At 38.9% G+C, this 22563-nt stretch overlaps 1 non-coding gene across 1 annotated transcript; it reads left to right on the top strand.

Moving 5' to 3' along the window:
* Positions 1–21993: 21993 nt before the first annotated feature.
* On the top strand, positions 21994–22100 carry LOC131645341 (small nucleolar RNA R71). Its single transcript, XR_009296970.1, has one exon. It is a non-coding gene; the product is annotated as a small nucleolar RNA R71 (small nucleolar RNA).
* The last annotated feature ends 463 nt before the right edge of the window (positions 22101–22563 follow it).

Genomic DNA, 22563 nt, shown 5'->3' with positions numbered 1-22563 from the left:
CGTTTGTTTTGCTTAGGTATCCTCGGAATCGAGGGGCTTTGACTATTTAGTACAATTAAAGGCAACAAGGCAACAGGCAACAAAGGCAACCAGAGGGATTACCCCAAAGGTGTGTGGGTGCAACAATCACGTGGTTAACTTCGATTACATTTATCTTGTATAGTTAGTGATCTAACGTTTGATTAATTAGTCTTGTCACTCCCTATATTACTAACCACGCAGTAAAATAAATATGACAGATTAAGTGCCTTCAAGGCCAAACAATACAACCAGGAAACAGATTAAGTGCCTTCAAGGCCAAACAATACAACCAGGAAACAGTTACATAATAGTGGGGGAAGGGAATAAGAAACCAGCGGATCCCTTAAAAGGGTTTGACATAAGTAATAATAAACGAAGAAAAATATCAAGGTTAAGGTTTAGGGTTACCAATATCCGTAGCTTTGGTAACTCGACAAACCTTTAGCTTCGATTAATGAAGGTTGATGGGCAGAGTTTTGCCTTGAGCATGAGAAGCATTGACCCTGACCATTTGGAGAATTGACAAAGGAAAAGAAAGCAGTGAGTGTAGGAGAGATTCATGGGCATTTGAAAATAGATCCTAACTGGCAAAATAAAAATTAAAATAATATTAAAACGAAATAAATAAATAACAAAGGTTTAGAAACTTAGCTTCTTGATTGGCATGGCGCGTAGTCGGAAGAATCTTGATTAACCCTGAAAATTTGAACAACAACTGAAAAAGGTTAGTGTATGAATGATCTACAAATCCTAATCCTAAAAAGGTTTATGAACCCTGAAAGGTTTTCAAACCCAAGAAAACTTATTGTGACCCACAAGGTTTGTGAAGGCTAAAGATGTATTAATGGATAACACCTACCAGTAACCCTAAGGCTATTAGTGTTTATAAAATAATTATATAAAACAAATTTATTATATTACCTTATGGAAAAAAATAAAATAAAAATAAAAATAATTATGATAATAAAATAAAGAAAAATATGAAAGTTAAAAAAAAGGTAATTGTATAATTAAAATTTACTATAAAGATTAATTCATAAAATATAAAAGAATTGTAATAAAATAAAATAAAATAAAAAAGAGTTAAAATAAAAAGAAACTTAGCTCTGCTTGAGTGTGGTGCAGGGTTGAGTGTCCATGGTGGAGGCTCGTGCGCTGGGACCCTCAGATCTGGCTTTGGGATGATCCAACGGCTGATGGATGAAGGCGTATCGTGGACGCGCATGAGCTGGGCACGTGGGATCTGAAAACAAATCAATTCAATAAAATACATGTGAACCTGGGGATCGAACCCAGGTGACTTCAGTAAACACCTTTCGCCCACTACCATATGTACTGCGTCTTGCTAGTTGTCTGTACTATGCGTTCAAATGATTAAATAGGCGATCCAATCTTAATTAATTAGTTAGCCAATAAATCTCAGCGTGGGGCCCATGGACTGCTGACCGGCGAATCATGGCAAGAGAGAGACCACTGACTTTTTGACTGGCAAATGCATGCATGCCACGCGCGGAGGGAGAGATTGTGAGACTCGACTGACGAATGGAGGACTGCCACTTGTATCGTCTTCTTCCTCAAACCTGGGCTGAGTTTTCCTGCGGATTCTACCATGACTTTTGCTGCGATTTTTGTTGCGGAAAAACCTTCGAATTTATGCATTCACGTATCCTGCAAGAATCAATTCAAACAAAAGAAAGAAAAGTCCAGATCTACTAAAACGACCCTTGCGAACCCAATGGAGTCCTTCGCTTGACCTGAAAACACGCGCAATTATGAAAACGAAAGCGAAGCTTTCGTGAGCCCTAGCCATGGTGTTCAGAGTTTCTTACGTTAAAGCTTTCAAACGATGGACAAAACCTGTTCTAATGAGTGTCAGGAGTACATTAGTGAAGTTAGTTTGAAATAAAACGCAATAGAAATCGTAATTAGAAGATCACAAGTATGATGCAATATGGACTCGTGATGTGTATGATTCAAGGAACTTTAGCCATGGATAATGAACAATTCTCACCCTAATGTACCTCAGGATCGTGAATATATGATTGTCAACGCTTGGGGACGGCTGAAACTTATGATGATAGCTTTCCTCAAAGTTTGAGTTTCTTGAAGATTTCTCTAGGGTTTTTCGTGGCCGCCCTCTCTTGATTCTCCTCCCCTAATGCTGAATGAGTATGTGTATATATATGTGAAATAATTAGGTCAAAAATAAGGGAAAGAAATCACATATTTGATTGGAAAATTTTTACTTTGATTCATGCATTAACTCTTTCTAAATTTGGCCAAATATGATTTCAATCTTTGCAAACTTGGGGAGCGCGAAATTCACTCAAATATATGGCTTAAATGATGATTGAATCTGATTGGAAAAATTAATCTTTGATTTGAAACTATTTATTTCATATTTTATGTGATTTATTAATGTTTAAATGAATAAAAATTCAAATAAATAAAAATAAATATCATAAAAATAAAATAATAGGTTTAAGGGTTATTATATGGGCCCTTGTCAAGTTTGAGATGGAAATTTTAGGCCCATTTAGTCAAAAACTCAAAATTCATCACTTCGCCTTTTGTGTATTTCCTCAAAATCGCCCAACTTATGCAAACCATAACTCCTTCAACTTTCAAGGTATTGAAGTGTTTTGAGTTTTTTAAGAAGCTTAGAATGTCCTCTAAAGGATGCTTTTCGTTTCATCTCGATTAAATATTCCATGCTCAAGTTATGAGCTTTGACCCAAAATGTGTTTTCGTTGACCTTTTCGGAGGACCTGTAATGTATTAGCTTGTATCTCTTAAATGGTGCATTTTTTGACTTTGAGCCCAACATCAAAGTTGTAGAGAATGAAATTTCCTTGGGAATAGGCTCTGGTTGGAGAATTTTTGATGTTCCATGTGAAGGTTATGGCCAGTCAAAGTTCGGTTGACTTTTCCTTAAAAACCCTAATTTAGAAACTCAGGTTCTTGGTGACTCTGGAGCTTTCCTTGATGAATCATGATCAATACTTGATCAAATGATGAATTATACTCCATAATGAGGATGTTGACCAAAAATTAGAAGTTTTGACTGTGGTTTGACCATAGTTTGACTTTTAGGTCAACTAGTCGATTATTGATCGTTCGGGCCAACGAGTGAGCAATCTTATGAAGCAGAGCTTAAAACTTGGCATAGAGGTTCTTTAAATCACATGAGGGACCATGGAGTCCATTTGAAGTATCAGAAGTTGATTTTCTCTTGAAGAGACACAAAACCCTAGTTTTGGTCCTTATTGCTTAGGAGAGTGTGCATCCACTTAGGTCTTGAGCTATTGATTCTTGGATGAGCTTGAGCATATAAAATATGGTAGGCAAATTTTGGGGTATGACAGCTGCCCCTGTTCAATTATCTTAAACCTGAAGATGTAGAGTGGTCTGTATGCCAATCGGTATCTGAAGGTGGAAGATGATTGAACACTAGAATACCAAGAAATTTGCCCTAGCTGGAGTAGGGGCTTTTGTCGGAGATGGGCTTGTAGATGCCATCTGGTAGTTGTTGGAGTATGGATTGTTGCAAAATTTCTGCTTTTGTTGTCTTCCCTTTTTTTGAATGTTGAGGAACCGTCAAAGGTATCGACTCAAATCTGTGTTGGGTTATTTAAGGAACCGTCAAAGGTATCGACTTAAATTTGAAGCATATTGTTGAGGCACCGTCAAAGGTATCGACTCAGATATGCAGGTAGGTTGTATAAGGAACCGTCAAAGGTGTCGACTTATATCTGAGGTGTGTTGTTAAGGAACCGTCAAAGGTGTCGACTTAACTCTTGATGTGGGTTGTTAAGGAACCGTCAAAGGTGTCGACTTAACTTTGAAGCATATCATTGAGGCACCGTCAAAGGTATCGACTCAGATATGCAGATAGATTGTATAAGGAATCGTCAAAGGTGTCGACTTATATCTGAAGTGTGTTGTTAAGGAACCGTCAAAGGTGTCGACTTAACTCTTGATGTATTAAGGAACCGTCAAAGGTGTCGACTTAATACTTGAGAATAGATTGTTAAGGAACCGTCAAAGGTGTCGACTTAACTCCTGAAAAGTAGAGGTTAGTTTTCTTATGTCATGATGCATGTAATGTGTTTATGTGACGGGATTCTCAAAATAAATGAGAACGATGCATTATGTATTATGTATGAATATGTATGTACTTGTATGAGTATGTTTATGAAATGTGATATGTGAGTATGATTTATGTTGTCTTGATTGAGAAAATAAATCTCTGTATTATTGTGATTTTGACGTTTGATCTTGTCTCGAAGATGCTCAGCTGGGGATTTATGGTTTCTGCTTGGGGATGATCAGTAACTTGATGTTCCCTGATTGGGGATTAGAGATATTAATAAACCATGTTGGAGAAGAGCAAAGTGTTGGAGAACCGGTAGTGCTGAAGATGTAAACTCTGTTGGGGAACCATGTCTTTGTCGGGAGTGTTTAAAGATATCTTCTTAATGATTACTCTGTGGGGAGGTGGTTTTGTGAACCTGGCTCTGTGGGGAGACATGGGTGTCTTGAAAGTTGCCCCTAGTATCATAGTAACTTACTACTTGATTCAGGACACGCCACTGAGTATTGATCGAGATGTTGAATTTGGACTTGCATAGATTTTCCCCAGTTAGCAGGAACTTTGGAAAGATTCGCCTCGCGAGGACTTTATGAGATGTTTACTACGGGCGACATGCCCCTAGTAATCATAGGCCAAAGACATTATCCCATGTTGGCTGGGAAGTAGTTTCAGATCTATTTGGATGCATGGCCCTGGTTGCTTTTTGGCATCCTTGAGAGATTTCTCAAAATATCGACTTGATTGCCCCAGATTGATCGAGAAATGGTTTGAACCCCACTTGGGATGTATGCCTTTGATTGTTTGGCATTTGAGAGATTCTTTGAATCTTGACCTGATTGCCCCTGATTGATTGGCTTTTTTGAGAGATTCTTGGAATCCTGACTTGACTTCCCTAGATTGATTGAGTGAAGCGTGCCATGCCCCTTGTATACGTAGGAGACATTGCTTCTCGGAGTAATCTTGTCTATCGGGATAACTTCTAGTCATTTAGTTGTACCCTGTGCAAATTCTTTCTGATGCTAACATTTGAAATTATGTAGCAGAATATGTTTAATAATGAATTCATGAGATGCAATGCATATGTTTGTCTTGAGTTTTCGAAAAAACATTAAATAAGAGATGTGAGAGCGTGATATTTGTAAAAACATGATATTTGTAACAACGTGATGTTTGTAAAAACGGAACATCAACTCAGCATTTTTGGTAAACCTTAAGGAGTCAGGATACCTTTGTTGTGACAGTATGCTTTCGAACTAACCATGCTTCAGTTAGGACTTTCGAGGGTTGTAACGTGGCTTGGTTCACGGTTTAAGAAACAAAGGATAATGGCTCAAAATTTGATTGTACCCACCCCTCTTCGTGATGATCTTCAGTCCTAACCTCAGTTAATTCGACTTATGCATTCAGGTTCCAAGAGACTTTTGGATTTGCACCTTTGATAATGATGATGGTTCACAAGCAGAGAGAACTTTTGAGATGGCAGTCACTTCTTCCTTTTGGTAGTCGCAACTTTGAGTTGTTCAAGAATTTATTGACTTCTTTTTTCATCGTTTTGATATCCCTAACTTTTGCCTGAACTGTCTCTTTTGAGCTTACAGTCAGCGGGACGCCTTGATTTTTGCCTAAGTCTTCTTTTTGATTTTTGACTTAGCAGGCTTTTCTTTGTATATATGTTTTTTCCATTTTTTTCTTTTTTTGAAAGATATTGACTGCCTTGTTTGATGATTGATGAACCGTCATTGTCTTTTGATTGACATCTCCAACACTTCTTTGATGTGTGCGGATGAACGCTTGCGATTGAAACCTTTGTTGAAAGGTGTACTGAATGATTCTCTTAAAACAGAATGCACAGCCAAATTAACTGAGAACTACCCTGCCCCAGGTTATGATCAAGGGTTTTAGTATAAAAAAGAAACTTCTCCTTTTTAGGCTCAAAGGGGTTGACGAGGGATTAACATCCTTATATCTCCAGTGTTTAGGAATTGAAACAATGCCTGTACATCGTCAGCATGGTCCGTTCAAAAGCATACTGTATGAGGTTGAGGTATCATTTTCGTCATCCTCCCTCAAAAAGGCTTACAGCTTTAGCAGGAATTGAGTATCATAAAACATATGCAAAGTAAATACATAATTTAAAATGAGTGATAGCGAAATAAATTACTCAAGACAAACATATGCAGTGCACTGATGATGATTATTAAAACAGATAATGTCTATCATAAGTCGAATGTTTAAACAAACAAAAAAAGAAATTGCAAATGAAAGTAGATCTAATGATCCAAAAGTTCGTCCGTCTAGACGTCAATCAGTCTTGTCATGACTAGGCATAGGAGCGGTGATCACCACAGGAGTTTTCAGGAGGGTTGGATTTGATTTCTCCGTCGTTGATCAGATCTTGAATCTTATTCCTCAATGTCCAGCAATTGTTTTTGTAATGTCCGGGAATGTTGGAATGATACGCGCACCTCGCATTGAGTTTATAGCCATGAGTGGAGGTGTTAGCATTCTTAGGAGGGTCCCTCAGAGTAATCAATTCGATCTTCAATGGATGTTGTAATGCTTGAGCCAATGACATATTGATCTCGGTGAATTGACGCTTAGGTACGTCTGGCTTTCTTCGTTGTTGTGGAACTTGGTGTAGAGATTCAGAGTATCCGGGGTTCGAGCTTCCGGAATGTGTATCTGATTGAGAAGACCAGAACGGGTCATGCTTTAGACCATATCTGTAGAGGAGTGTCAGAACGAGTCATACATTAGACCATATCTGAGGAGGAATATCAGAACGAGCCATACATTAGACTATATCTGTTGAGGAATAGCAGAACGAGTCGTACGTTAGACTATATCTGTTGGAATGTCAGAACGAGTCATACATTGGACTATATCTGTTGAAGGATATCAGAACGAGTTATTCATTAAACCATATCTGAAGGGGAATGTCAGAACGAGTCATACATTAGACCATATCTGATGAATAATGCCAGAACGAGTCATACATTAGACCATATCTGACTGAAGATACCGGAACGGGTCATACATTGGACCATATCTGATAGGGAATACCGGAACGGGTCGTACATTAGACCATATCTGATAGAGAATGCTTGCTTGTTAGAGTTGATGAGTTATTTGACGAAGTTTTGGAAAAAGGCTTGTCAGAATGAATCTCCAACTCGATTATATCTGAGAGGAATGATTGTCGAGGCGGAACCTGAAAACAAAGTATGCAATGTCATGAATGAAAATGCAATGTTTTCAAGGATCTTTAGGAGTTAAGTTAGCAACATTGGAAAGTGATTGGGTTGCATATTTGTTTGAAGAATTCTGACTCTTGTCTTTGAACATCCTTCTTTGAGAATCAAGCTCACCATATCGAGTGGGTCATCGCCTCTGATTCGGGATACTTCTGAATTTGGAGGTACATGGCCAGAGGAAAGTAAATCCTCTTGCCCCTTGTTAGGTGCTAAACCTTTGAATCGACATGTATGTGGCTAGAGGAAAATAAATCCTCTTGCCCCTTGATAGGATTTTAGTCCTTGATAAGAGTACCTGAAATTGTGCGCCCTAAATCCCTAAGATCCTTGAAAGGGTTAGTTAACATGCTATGTTATGATGTCATGATGTAATGCGAGTGCGATGCAATGCATTAAGTGAAGCATAAGGTCATAAGGACGAGATGTCCTACAGGCAAATCCTGCAAGGAAATAAAAGGTTAAAGAATAAGGTAATGAGGACGAAATGTCCTACCAGCAAATCCTGCAAGGAAATGGAAAGGTTAGAGCATAAGGTAATGAGGACAAAATGTCCTACAAGCAAATCCTGCAAGGAAATGGAAAGGTTAGATAACAAACAAGTCACACAAGAGTCCTTAAGTTTAAAGGCTTGCATGGAGTATGACCGGGTAACTACCCTTCCCCAAAGGTACTTCTAAGGATAAGGATGATATCAGCAACGGGTTCTACCAAGTTACTCAGAATTGTCAGCCCCTCCAAAGCACCCTCGAACATGGTACATGCATACCACGCAATGATACTTTAGGAAGAAACCTATCTGAGCTGTAGTATCGGGTAGCGACCATAACTTGACATGCACCAAGAATAGCCCTCCCACTACGTTCCTAAAAGTCAAGATGGGTTAAAGGTGACTAAAGGTCATTGAGCTCCGACGCACCCAAAGATACATGCGTAAACCTCTCTCATGCAAAAGAGGTACACAATAACCAGTGGAGGCCTAACTCAAGCGCGGACTTCATTTTGACCAATCCCAAGCATGCACAAGGGAGGTCTCCATGACTATGTCGCTCCTATCTTAAGGTGCACTCGAATCCGGGTATAGGATTCATCTTCCCTTCAATACCCAAAACAAACTTGAAGAATAAAGCAAGCAAACAAACAATTAAAGTGATCCTAAACTTTAAGGTAACCCCTCTTTTATTCGAAAGCATCCCCAGCAGAGTCGCCAGTTCTGTAATACGGTGAACTGACTTTTTATATTAATCGGAATGTCGCGGTAAGCAAGAGTCGCCACCGACTTTTATTTTATCCAATTTTAGGAAAGGCTAAAAGAACAGGAAAATACCTTTTTAAAAGATTTTGAGTTCGGGGGGTAAGTTATGCAAAGGGAAGGTGTAAGGCACCCTTTGCATCCGTAGTTATCTACGGGCTCTTAATTGCTTAGCTCACTTTTACTTGTTTGAATTGTTTGAAAAATGGTGTGTGAATAGTAAAAACTTTGTTCAAGGACTTTAGCTCGTAAATAAGCGTAGCCTTGTTTTGAAAGTATTTGAAATTGAGTTGGAAAAGTATTTTTGATTTGAATTTGAAAAGAGCGAGCAATTAGTAGCAACTACCCTAAGTTTGAAAATTCGTTCTTTTAGCTTTTCGAGGCGAAAGGATCTATCCATGCCATAAAGGGCAGGAAGTCTTTCAATTGGATGTTTAAGGGTCATCGAGTAATCGTTCGCCATAAGACTGTCCCATGCCATAAAGAGGGCAGGTAGTCTAAGGGAAGGATATAATAGTCATTAATCTTTTTAGGCATCATGCGAGGATACCTTAGCAATTGGACAATCATCTTATAAGGCAACATCGAGGGACAGACTTGATGATAATGAACTGAGGGCAACGTTTGTTTTGCTTAGGTATCCTCGGAATCGAGGGGCTTTGACTATTTAGTACAATTAAAGGCAACAAGGCAACAGGCAACAAAGGCAACAAGAGGGATTACCCCAAAGGTGTGTGGGTGCAACAATCACGTGGTTAACTTCGATTACATTTATCTTGTATAGTTAGTGATCTAACGTTTGATTAATTAGTCTTGTCACTCCCTATATTACTAACCACGCAGTAAAATAAATATGACAGATTAAGTGCCTTCAAGGCCAAACAATACAACCAGGAAACAGATTAAGTGCCTTCAAGGCCAAACAATACAACCAGGAAACAGTTACATAATAGTGGGGGAAGGGAATAAGAAACCAGCGGATCCCTTAAAAGGGTTTGACATAAGTAATAATAAACGAAGAAAAATATCAAGGTTAAGGTTTAGGGTTACCAATATCCGTAGCTTTGGTAACTCGACAAACCTTTAGCTTCGATTAATGAAGGTTGATGGGCAGAGTTTTGCCTTGAGCATGAGAAGCATTGACCCTGACCATTTGGAGAATTGACAAAGGAAAAGAAAGCAGTGAGTGTAGGAGAGATTCATGGGCATTTGAAAATAGATCCTAACTGGCAAAATAAAAATTAAAATAATATTAAAACGAAATAAATAAATAACAAAGGTTTAGAAACTTAGCTTCTTGATTGGCATGGCGCGTAGTCGGAAGAATCTTGATTAACCCTGAAAATTTGAACAACAACTGAAAAAGGTTAGTGTATGAATGATCTACAAATCCTAATCCTAAAAAGGTTTATGAACCCTGAAAGGTTTTCAAACCCAAGAAAACTTATTGTGACCCACAAGGTTTGTGAAGGCTAAAGATGTATTAATGGATAACACCTACCAGTAACCCTAAGGCTATTAGTGTTTATAAAATAATTATATAAAACAAATTTATTATATTACCTTATGGAAAAAAATAAAATAAAAATAAAAATAATTATGATAATAAAATAAAGAAAAATATGAAAGTTAAAAAAAAGGTAATTGTATAATTAAAATTTACTATAAAGATTAATTCATAAAATATAAAAGAATTGTAATAAAATAAAATAAAATAAAAAAGAGTTAAAATAAAAAGAAACTTAGCTCTGCTTGAGTGTGGTGCAGGGTTGAGTGTCCATGGTGGAGGCTCGTGCGCTGGGACCCTCAGATCTGGCTTTGGGATGATCCAACGGCTGATGGATGAAGGCGTATCGTGGACGCGCATGAGCTGGGCACGTGGGATCTGAAAACAAATCAATTCAATAAAATACATGTGAACCTGGGGATCGAACCCAGGTGACTTCAGTAAACACCTTTCGCCCACTACCATATGTACTGCGTCTTGCTAGTTGTCTGTACTATGCGTTCAAATGATTAAATAGGCGATCCAATCTTAATTAATTAGTTAGCCAATAAATCTCAGCGTGGGGCCCATGGACTGCTGACCGGCGAATCATGGCAAGAGAGAGACCACTGACTTTTTGACTGGCAAATGCATGCATGCCACGCGCGGAGGGAGAGATTGTGAGACTCGACTGACGAATGGAGGACTGCCACTTGTATCGTCTTCTTCCTCAAACCTGGGCTGAGTTTTCCTGCGGATTCTACCATGACTTTTGCTGCGATTTTTGTTGCGGAAAAACCTTCGAATTTATGCATTCACGTATCCTGCAAGAATCAATTCAAACAAAAGAAAGAAAAGTCCAGATCTACTAAAACGACCCTTGCGAACCCAATGGAGTCCTTCGCTTGACCTGAAAACACGCGCAATTATGAAAACGAAAGCGAAGCTTTCGTGAGCCCTAGCCATGGTGTTCAGAGTTTCTTACGTTAAAGCTTTCAAACGATGGACAAAACCTGTTCTAATGAGTGTCAGGAGTACATTAGTGAAGTTAGTTTGAAATAAAACGCAATAGAAATCGTAATTAGAAGATCACAAGTATGATGCAATATGGACTCGTGATGTGTATGATTCAAGGAACTTTAGCCATGGATAATGAACAATTCTCACCCTACTGTACCTCAGGATCGTGAATATATGATTGTCAACGCTTGGGGACGGCTGAAACTTATGATGATAGCTTTCCTCAAAGTTTGAGTTTCTTGAAGATTTCTCTAGGGTTTTTCGTGGCAGCCCTCTCTTGATTCTCCTCCCCTAATGCTGAATGAGTATGTGTATATATATGTGAAATAATTAGGTCAAAAATAAGGGAAAGAAATCACATATTTGATTGGAAAATTTTTACTTTGATTCATGCATTAACTCTTTCTAAATTTGGCCAAATATGATTTCAATCTTTGCAAACTTGGGGAGCGCGAAATTCACTCAAATATATGGCTTAAATGATGATTGAATCTGATTGGAAAAATTAATCTTTGATTTGAAACTATTTATTTCATATTTTATGTGATTTATTAATGTTTAAATGAATAAAAATTCAAATAAATAAAAATAAATATCATAAAAATAAAATAATAGGTTTAAGGGTTATTATATGGGCCCTTGTCAAGTTTGAGATGGAAATTTTAGGCCCATTTAGTCAAAAACTCAAAATTCATCACTTCGCCTTTTGTGTATTTCCTCAAAATCGCCCAACTTATGCAAACCATAACTCCTTCAACTTTCAAGGTATGGAAGTGTTTTGAGTTTTTTAAGAAGCTTAGAATGTCCTCTAAAGGATGCTTTTCGTTTCATCTCGATTAAATATTCCATGCTCAAGTTATGAGCTTTGACCCAAAATGTGTTTTCGTTGACCTTTTCGGAGGACCTGTAATGTATTAGCTTGTATCTCTTAAATGGTGCATTTTTTGACTTTGAGCCCAACATCAAAGTTGTAGAGAATGAAATTTCCTTGGGAATAGGCTCTGGTTGGAGAATTTTTGATGTTCCATGTGAAGGTTATGGCCAGTCAAAGTTCGGTTGACTTTTCCTTAAAAACCCTAATTTAGAAACTCAGGTTCTTGGTGATTCTGGAGCTTTCCTTGATGAATCATGATCAATACTTGATCAAATGATGAATTATACTCCATAATGAGGATGTTGACCAAAAATTAGAAGTTTTGACTGTGGTTTGACCATAGTTTGACTTTTAGGTCAACTAGTCGATTATTGATCGTTCGGGCCAACGAGTGAGCAATCTTATGAAGCAGAGCTTAAAACTTGGCATAGAGGTTCTTTAAATCACATGAGGGACCATGGAGTCCATTTGAAGTATCAGAAGTTGATTTTCTCTTGAAGAGACACAAAACCCTAGTTTTGGTCCTTATTGCTTAGGAGAGTGTGCATCCACTTAGGTCTTGAGCTATTGATTCTTGGATGAGCTTGAGCATATAAAATATGGTAGGCAAATTTTGGGGTATGACAGAAGGTACAGCTTTTATCCTGAGCGACACTTAGCGATTGTAGAGTTGAAATTGTGAGCACGGTAAACACCTATTGATCCTAGGGATAATCTCCTTTGTAGATCCACTGACCTTGTTTCACTCCTTAGATTCTTAAACTTGTAGAAGTGAGGGCAACCTCGAATTTCTTTGGACATGTCAAACCTGGCGGGAATAAATCGTTAGCGGTGGGTTTTCGTCGTATCGGAACTTCATGAGTTTCCTTTGACTGAACCTCTTTTGCTTTTCCTAAGGATAGTATCACCTATGACCCTTTTTTCTTGGTGTGGGGCTGACATATGTCGAATTCCCTCCATCGTAGTTATGCCTCTTTGTTCAGGATATTGCCCCAGTTGGACTAATCCTTGCCCCCAGGTTATCGTAGAGCGTCCTCGAAAGTTTGATATGTTCTAAGATGAACCCCTTTATAACTAGATACATCTTGAGTGTATCTATGAGGGAACTCTTTGTAGAACTAATCCTTGCTCGATGACAACCTTCATTGTATTCATAATCCTGTTATGACAAGGCATGGACATGCGGCTGGCATGGCGAAAGGCATCTTTTTTCCTTTAGCAAGACTAAGATCTTTTATTCTCCTTGCTCCGTAGTCTATGATCCTTTGATTTTTGGGATTTTCGGGAAACCGGCTAGCATGGTTGGTATGGATGCGGGCGAAGATGCAAATGTAAATGCATGAATGCATGAAAATGCAAATGTACGCGTACGCGAGAGACTCCTTATATTGTAACTCCGTGTATGCAATGCAGACGAGTGACATGTAATCCTAGGGATAGCCTTAGAGGCGACATTAGACCCTCTTGGAATCTTTGCAGGATAAATGTTATGACACGCCAATGGAAATCCTTTGGATTCGAGAGTATGCAGAAGATAGAGGCTAGTGACTGTTCAAGACAGTCACTCAATCTCATGGCCATCGAGAGGCCAATCAACGTGTACCAATGAATTTGTCCCTCGTGGGAAAGTTCTCTATGCGGAACACAACATATCTAAGGACGATATGGACGAAGAGAAATCCCTACAGGCTAGGGATGTGATGTGTAAATGGAGATCCAAACCCTACAAGTTAGAGGGTGTGCGGTACTGAGCATGGAGTGACCGTTCAGGACGGTCACTAGATTTCATGACCATCGAGAGGCCAATCAAACGCATGCTAATGAAGTTGTCCTTCGGGGAAGGACGCGTCATTGTGAAAACACGTAGATGTAACAGAAAATCCCTATATGCTAGGGAGTGCGTAGGTGTAAGCACCGAGTGACCGTTCTAGACAGTCACTATATCTCATGGCCATCGAGAGACCAATTGACGTGCGTAAACGAAGATGTCCCTCGTGGGAAGGACGCGTAGTTGTAGATATAAGGATATAAAAATAAAATCCTTACAGGCTAGGGCATGCATGGACGGTGATGTCGTTCGTGGGAAAAACGTGGTCTTAGAAATTAGAGTCCCTACAGGCTAGGGACCACATAGGAATACCTGCAAAATTGCAACGCATAGATATTCGAAGTATATAAATTGCAAACAAATAATAAGCACATAAGCACAAAAGTCCTAGGTTCATAGGTCCGACGTAGGGGGCTCTAGGGAGCCAACCTTTTTATGGGGGGTGTTCTAGAAGGTCTCATGGGGTCGTTCGTAGCCTCTGAGACTTTTTCGTCTCTTCGGATTTTGGAACAACTCATTTTATCCATGAGGTTCGAATTTTTGGGGTAGGTTCCCGGAGAGATCAGCTAAGTATCCAGTCCAGCCCTCCACAAAGTCAAGCTTCGTTTCGGACCTTTCCGAATACCTAACCCACTCCGAGTGGAGTTATCAGTGAGACTCGTAAGGCGATTCATGTCCCCTTTTGGTCTCAAAGTTAACTCCCACACTTAGGTTTTAACAACAATATAATATACCCAACAGATGCCATAGAAATAGAATATTCACTTAAATAAATATTTAATTACATTGCAGTAATGAAATCGCAGAGGAAAATAAATAAATAAAATTTAACTATTTATACTAACCTCGAAATCCGGCCGCTTATAGTTTAGACAATATATTAAAGCAGCGAATATTTAAAAATATATATTCACAAATAAATGAATAACAAAAAATTAAAAAAATAGATATTTACAAAAATAAATAAACCCTAATTTTTGGCGTATTAGCCAAACCCTAAAAATTTCGCCAAAAACCTAAACCGTTTGCCTCAAACCTAAACCTAAACCCTTTCAAGCCTTAGGAGCATAGTAATTCACCGAAATAGTTATCCCCAACAGAGTCGCCAGCTGTAGCAACCTGCCTAAAAATTCAGCTTTAGAGAGTCGCCACCTATTCTGAAGGGCGAATAGGAAACCCTACGTAGATACGAGATTCGGGGTAAGATACTATATTCAGGTCGAGGGAAGGTGTTAGGCACCCTCAACCCTTTCCTAAAGGCTAACACTCAAAGATGAAGGTTTACGGCAAAACATAAAGAAATATGACAGACAGTAAAATAGGGTTAGAGGCCAATTATTTGAACATGATTAGGGTTTGAAGGAAGGGGACTCGCCTTGTTGCCAAGTGCCTACGTACCTCCTTATGGAGGATCAGAGTCTACGTAGTTCGGGGCACAGGATTGTACGCCTTAGAATTGATTATAGAGATTGTGTGAAGTTGTTTTGAAATTGTTTTGAGGCTCTTCGAATTGCCTATCGGAGTTTGAATTTGATTTGAAAGGGAATTTTGAGTTGCCCAGGATAAAAATCCTGTAGTATCGTGGTTTAGTGTATTTTAGATGTTTCGGGCGTACAACCCTGATTTGGCACAATTAACCGCAATGATCAATAGATTTGATCACCATAGTTAAAAGATTGGGGTTTTGCACCATTACCAATTCAAATCGATTGATTCGATTATCACTAATAATGATTTAACGTATTTTATTATTTTATGAATTTGTATTTTTATACTGTTACCTCTCATAACCGATTAATACGATTACAAATAATAACAAATTGATAAGGTATGCTAATCATCATAACCAATAAGATGGTTAAAACCATTTAGCAAAATAATGTTTATTATTTTTATTTTATTATTTTTGTGAATGATAAAGTTAAATAACCAAACTAAACAATTAAATCAAATAAAATAAAAGGCTAATTTTAGATGAGCTAACTAATTAAATAGAAAAAACTAAAGAAGTGAAGTAAAATTTTAAGGAGTCTAACTATGAGAAAATTAAAGCTCAGACCTATTTTCGACTAGAAATTCCAATTCTAATTTCTAACTATTATTCTAAATAAACCATGTTACAAAACTAAATAAAAAAACAATGCATTATGGAAAAGAGGCACTTGATATCTTATTGTTATTACCATGTCGACTTTTTACGAAACTTTATTAAAGACCAAAAGCCAATAGAAACCGGACCGGTGATGTACCAAATTAAATTAAAACAAACAAGAAAACATAATACTATAATAATAAGCATAACCACTCAAACTTCATCACACTTCATCATCTTATAATAACTCCTTTCACAGTAAACATAAAACCATCCTCATTCATGATAAAACACAATCATAATCAGTGACAAAAAGTAAAAGGATCACACAACCATATCATGAATCACATACCAAAAACGAAAGAGGAAGCACGGAAAATCGATGATGGATCTAAGCACTCCGGTGAGGCTGCAATAGCGACCGGAAACCTATCCTATCGGTGGTGGACTGGGCGTGGCCTGCGTCGAATCAAATGGCGGGTGAATCGGAGGGGGTTTCACCGATGAGGAGCTGTCGGATCTGAGCGAGTGGAGCGGTGCGATTTGGGTTCGTCGGAGCGGTCCTTATGGTGGGCTTTGTTTTCTTCTTTCTTGTTTCCTGCCAAACAAAACAACAACAAAAAGCGGTGATAAACGATCGGTGTTGATACCGGAGGACTCACAGAGTGGCGTTGTGTTGTGAATCGAGCAAGAAGCAGTGTCGACGTCGGAATGGGGGTGATAAAGGCTTTGACCTTTTTTATTGAAACAAATCACGTCAGAAGGATTTTTTTATTTTTATTTATGTAAAAGGGGTGGGATAATTAGGAATGTTAGTGAAAAGTTTGTACAGTGATGTCTAATTGTGAAAATTGATATGGTTCTTTACATGAGAGTGAGTTGGGAGCGTATATGGGTTAGTGATGAATGGAGTTGGCCTCCCTTAATTGTTAGAAATAGCACCTATTTATATTAATGTATTAGGTTAGGGTTTTATACACCCAATGGGCCTATTATCCCATCATTTAACAATTATCAATAATAATACTAATTAATAATTCTAATAATAATACCAAAATTAATAATTAATAATCCCCTAATTATTTTGATAACAGCCAATGAACCTAATAAATTAATAATAAACATCACACCAAACATCACACCAATTAAGTTGTTAGAAGAATAAAAACTCATAAAAAATACCCCAAACAAATGATCCAAACCTGAGACAGATGGGCCAAATGTTTGGACCCAAGATTCCTGTTAATTTCACCCCATTTATTTCTCAGGACATTTTATAAGAGGGCGAGTTTGACAATAGGAATGTCAAACCCCATGACTCCTAATTTTGACCTTTGATGAATTAAAAGATGTAGATCTGATCGGGCAAATTTTGGGGTATGACAATATGTTAGTTATTTCGAAAGGGCCAGACCATCTAGATCGTAACTTACCGGGAAATAATTTTTGTCTAGAATTAAATAAAAGTACTTTATCGCCTATGCTAAAATTTTTCCTAGATATACGCTTGTCGTGCCATTTTTTCGTTCGCTCTTTATAGATTTTGGCATTTTCGTAAGCGTCTTGTCTAAGTTCTTCTAATTCGTTTATGTCTAGAAGTCGTTTCTCACCAGCGGCAGTGTAGTTTAGGTTTAAGTTCTTAATGGCCCAATAGGCTTTATGTTCTAACTCTACCGGTAGGTGGCATGATTTTCCATAAACGAGTTTGAATGGGGTAGTTCCTATTGGAGTTTTGAAAGCTGTTCTATAAGCCCATAAAGCTTCATTTAGCTTGGTTGACCAATCTTTCCTAGATATAGCAACAGTTTTCTCCAATATTTGTTTTATTTCGCGGTTAGATACTTCTACTTGACCGCTTGTTTGTGGATGGTATGGTGTGGCTATTCGATGATTCACTCCATATTTTCGAAGGAGTTTCTCAAGTATTCTTGAAATGAAATGGGAACCACCATCGCTAATTACCAATCTTGGCACACCGAACCTAGGAAAGATGACGTTTTTGAAAAGTTTGATAACTACTCGTGTATCGTTTGTAGGAGAAGCAATAGCTTCTATCCATTTTGAAACGTAATCGACGGCTACGAGTATATATTGATTTCCAAACGATGACGGAAACGGTCCCATGAAGTCTATTCCCCAGACGTCAAATATTTCTACTTCTAGAATGCCTTTTTGAGGCATTTCATCGCGTCTTGAAATGTTTCCAGTTCGTTGGCATCTATCACAGCTTAGTACAGCAAAATAAACGTCTTTCCACAGGTTGGGCCAGAAGAGTCCAGATTGAAGGATTTTGGCGCAGGTTCTAGATGTGCTATGGTGTCCTCCACACGGTGCAGAATGGCAGTGTGTAATTATGCTTCTTATTTCTTCTTCGGGTACACAACGCCTAAAGATTCCATCGGGGCCTCTTTTGAACAAGAGTGGGTCGTCCCAATAGTAATGTTTTAGGTCATGGAAGAATTTCTTCTTCTGTTGGTAACTTAGATCAGGAGGAAGCACACCAGCAGCTAGGTAGTTTACGAAATCTGCATACCAAGGTGCGTCAGATCGGGCTAAAGCTATTTCCGCTAATTTGTTGGTTTCAGAGTTTGGACGGTACGGTTCGAATTCATTTGCTTCTAATTGAGCGATGAGTCTTTCGTAAGGGAAATCGTCGTCAATTGGTACTTGTTCGGGTTTTAGATTTTCCAAACGAGAGAGGTGATCTGCTACCACATTTTCAGTGCCTTTTTTATCTTTAATTTCCAGGTCGAACTCTTGCAGTAACAAGATCCATCTCAAAAGTCTTGGCTTAGCGTCCTTTTTGGTTAGGAGGTACCTAATGGCGGCGTGGTCAGTGTATATGATTATTTTGGCTCCTACCAGGTAAGAACGGAATTTGTCTAATGCAAATACGACAGCTAATAATTCTTTTTCTGTCGTGGCATAATTCATCTGAGCTTCGTCTAGGGTTCTACTCGCATAATATATGACATGTAGTTTCTTATCCTTTCTTTGTCCTAGAACGGCTCCTACAGCATAATCACTTGCGTCACACATTATTTCGAAAGGCTCATTCCAGTCGGGAGGTTGCATAATTGGCGCAGAGATTAATGCTCGTTTAAGCGTTTGAAATGCTTCAGTGCATTTATCGGTGAAAATAAATTCGGCGTCTTTCATAAGTAGTTCAGTTAAGGGTTTGGTTATTTTAGAGAAATCCTTAATGAAGCGTCGGTAAAAACCAGCGTGTCCCAGAAAACTTCTTATTTCTCTAACGGTTTTGGGAGGTTGAAGGTTTTCGATAATTTCGATTTTTGCTTTATCAACTTCGATTCCTCTATCGGATACGATGTGTCCAAGTACAATTCCTTGTCGAACCATGAAATGACATTTTTCCCAATTAAGGACTAGGTTTACGCTTACGCATCGTTTAAGTACCATTTCAAGGTTTTCTAAACATGTTTCAAAACTTCCTCCACAGACAGAGAAGTCGTCCATAAAGACCTCCATTATTCCATCTAGGAAGTCGGCAAATATTGCCATCATGCATCTTTGGAAGGTCGCGGGTGCATTGCAGAGTCCAAAAGGCATTCGTCTATAAGCGAATGTACCATAAGGACAGGTAAATGTGGTCTTCTCTTGGTCGTCAGGGTGGATAGGAATTTGGAAAAATCCGGAGTATCCATCCAGATAACAAAAATGCGAGTGTTTAGCTAGGCGTTCGAGCATTTGATCTATGAAAGGTAAAGGGAAATGGTCTTTTCGGGTAGCTTTGTTTAGCTTCCTATAGTCAATGCACATTCTCCATCCAGTTTGGGTACGTTGTGCTACAGATTCTCCTTTTGCATTAGTGATTACAGTGACTCCTCCTTTCTTTGGTACGACGTGAACAGGGCTAACCCATTTACTATCGGATATAGGATATATTATTCCAGCTTCTAGCAGTTTTTGGATTTCCTTTTTAACCACATCGCTCATAATAGGATTTATTCGCCTTTGATGTTCCCTAGAGGTTTTACTATCGTCTTCGAGCATAATGCGGTGCATACACAGAGAAGGGCTTATACCTTTCAGATCTGATATGTTATATCCTAAAGCGGTAGGGTATTTTCTTAGGACATTAAGTAATTTTTCAGTCTCGGTTCGTCCTAAGTTGGCGTTCACTATAACTGGTCGGTTTAGTTCTTCGTCTAGAAATTCGTATCTAAGATCGGTAGGAAGTGTCTTCAGCTCTATAGCAGGTTTCTTAGGTCCAGGTATAGGATCGGGAGTTAAGGCTAAGCATTCACTCAGGTGGTTATCTTGATATTCCTCACGCCAGTTGTCATCTTCAAGAATTGGCGGCATAGGAATTCTTAGGATCTCGGTTTCCTTATTTGGTTCGGATTTTATTTCCTTGACACACTCGTCGATTATGTCAGCAGAACAGCATGTGTCAATTATAGAAGGTGCTTTTAGGAATTGGGAAAGTATAAATTCTATTTTCTCTTCTCCTACTTCGAAAGTAAGCTTTCCTCGCTTTACATCTATAATTGCACCAGCGGTTGCTAAAAATGGTCTTCCTAATATGATCGGGATGTTAGAATCTTCTTGGATATCCATAATGATGAAGTCAGTTGGGATGTAGAATTGACCTACACGAACAGGGATATTCTCTAACATTCCTACAGGGTACTTAACTGAACGGTCAGCTAGTTGAAGAGACATTCTCGTTGCTTTAAGCTCACCTAGATTGAGTTTCTTACAGGTCGAAAGAGGCATCAAACTAACACTAGCTCCTAAGTCGCACAAGGCTTTCTCTATGATGGTTTTTCCTATTACGCAGGGTATAGAGAAACTACCAGGGTCTTTCAGTTTTGGAGGCATGTTATTTTGGATGATAGCGCTACATTCAGCGGTAAGCGTTATAGTTTCGTTATCCTCGAGTTTCTTTTTGTTTGATAAGATTTCTTTTAAGAACTTAGCGTACGAAGGCATCTCAGTTATGGCTTCTGTGAACGGTATGGTTATGTTTAATTGCTTCAGAAGTTCTACAAATCTTTTAAATTGCGCTTCGGTTTTTGATTTAGCTAATCTCTGAGGGTAAGGAATTGGTGGCTTATAAGGTGGTGGTGGAACATAAGGTTTCTCTTTTTCGGGTTCCACTTCGTTATTGTTCTCATCAGTCTTAGCAGTTTGTTCGTCAGTTGTTTTCTTTTGGGTTTCCTTTGGCTCTTGTTGTGACATGGGTACGTTTTGAGTTCTAGGATCTATGGGTCCATCGTAATTCGTTCCACTTCGTAGTGTTATCGCGTTCGCATGTCCTTTAGGATTGGGTTGAGGTTGAGCAGGAAACGTGCCAGCAGGGGCAGCAGTAGGTGCTTGTTGTTGAGCTACTTGTGAGATTTGAGTTTCTAACATTTTGTTATGCGTAGCTAAAGCATCTACTTTGTTCGATAGTTGTTTTAGTTGCTCGCTATTGTGGATGTTTTGATTCAGGAAGTCCTTATTGGTTTGTTGTTGGGAAGCTATGAAGTTCTCCATCATGATTTCTAGATTTGACTTCCTAGGGGTGTTTTGAGCAGCTACAGGCGCTTTTTGGTAGCCAGGTGGTACAGCAGGTGCTTGTCCAGGCGCGTACAACGCATTGTTGTTCTTATAAGAAAAGTTCGGGTGGTTTTTCCATCCAGGGTTGTACGTGTTAGAATAAGGGTTTCCTTGAGCATAGTTTACTTGATCAGATGGGACTCCAGTCAAGAGTTGGCATTCAGCAACTACATGTCCAGTCAATCCACAAATCTCGCAGTTAGGTGTTACAGCGGCAGCGGTGGCTGAAGGAGTGATGGTTAAGTTCTCGATCTTTTGAGTTAAAGCGTCTACTTTAGCGTTAACGCGGTCTATACCACTTATTTCGTACATTCCTCCTTTGGTTTGGGCTTTCTCTAGAGCGGCTCGTTCTCCACCCCATTGGTAATGGTTTTGTGCCATGTTCTCTATGAGTTTGTATGCTTCATCATGGGGTTTGTCCATTAATGCTCCGCCAGCAGCGGCATCTATAGTCATTTTAGTGTTATATAAGAGACCACCATAGAAAGTATGGATGATCAGCCATGGTTCGAGTCCATGATGAGGGCATATTCTAAGCATGTCCTTGTAACGTTCCCAAGCTTCGAAGAGTGATTCGTTATCTTTCTGGGTAAATCCGTTGATTTGACCTCTAAGCATAGCAGTTTTGCTAGGCGGAAAATATCTAGCTAAGAATACTCTTTTCAATTCGTCCCACGTGGTTATGGAATTGGAAGGCAGGGATTGAAGCCACGCTCTCGCTCTATCTCTCAAGGAGAAAGGGAAAAGGCGTAATCGAATAGCTTCGGAACTAACGTTGTTGGCTTTGATAGTGTCGGCGTATTGCACGAACACAGATAAATGGAGATTGGGGTCGTCTACAGGGCTTCCAGAGAATTGATTCTGTTGAACAGCTTGGACCAACGAAGGTTTGAGTTCGAAATTGTTTGCCTCAATCGCAGGTGGTGCGATACTTGAATGCGGTTCAGCGCGCGAAGGAGCGGCATAGTCTCTAAGAGGACGAATAGCAGCCATCTCTAACTTCGGGATGATTTGATTAATTTGATCAGTAAAAATCAATTCCTGATTAATCGGAATTTCTGCTACTTCGGGAAGATTGCGA

This window comes from Vicia villosa, linkage group LG1, assembly GCF_029867415.1.
Source record: "Vicia villosa cultivar HV-30 ecotype Madison, WI linkage group LG1, Vvil1.0, whole genome shotgun sequence".
NCBI classification, from domain to species: domain Eukaryota; kingdom Viridiplantae; phylum Streptophyta; class Magnoliopsida; order Fabales; family Fabaceae; genus Vicia; species Vicia villosa.
The sequence above is the reverse complement of the archived record's forward strand: the minus strand, read 5'-3'. Positions and strand labels throughout refer to the sequence as shown.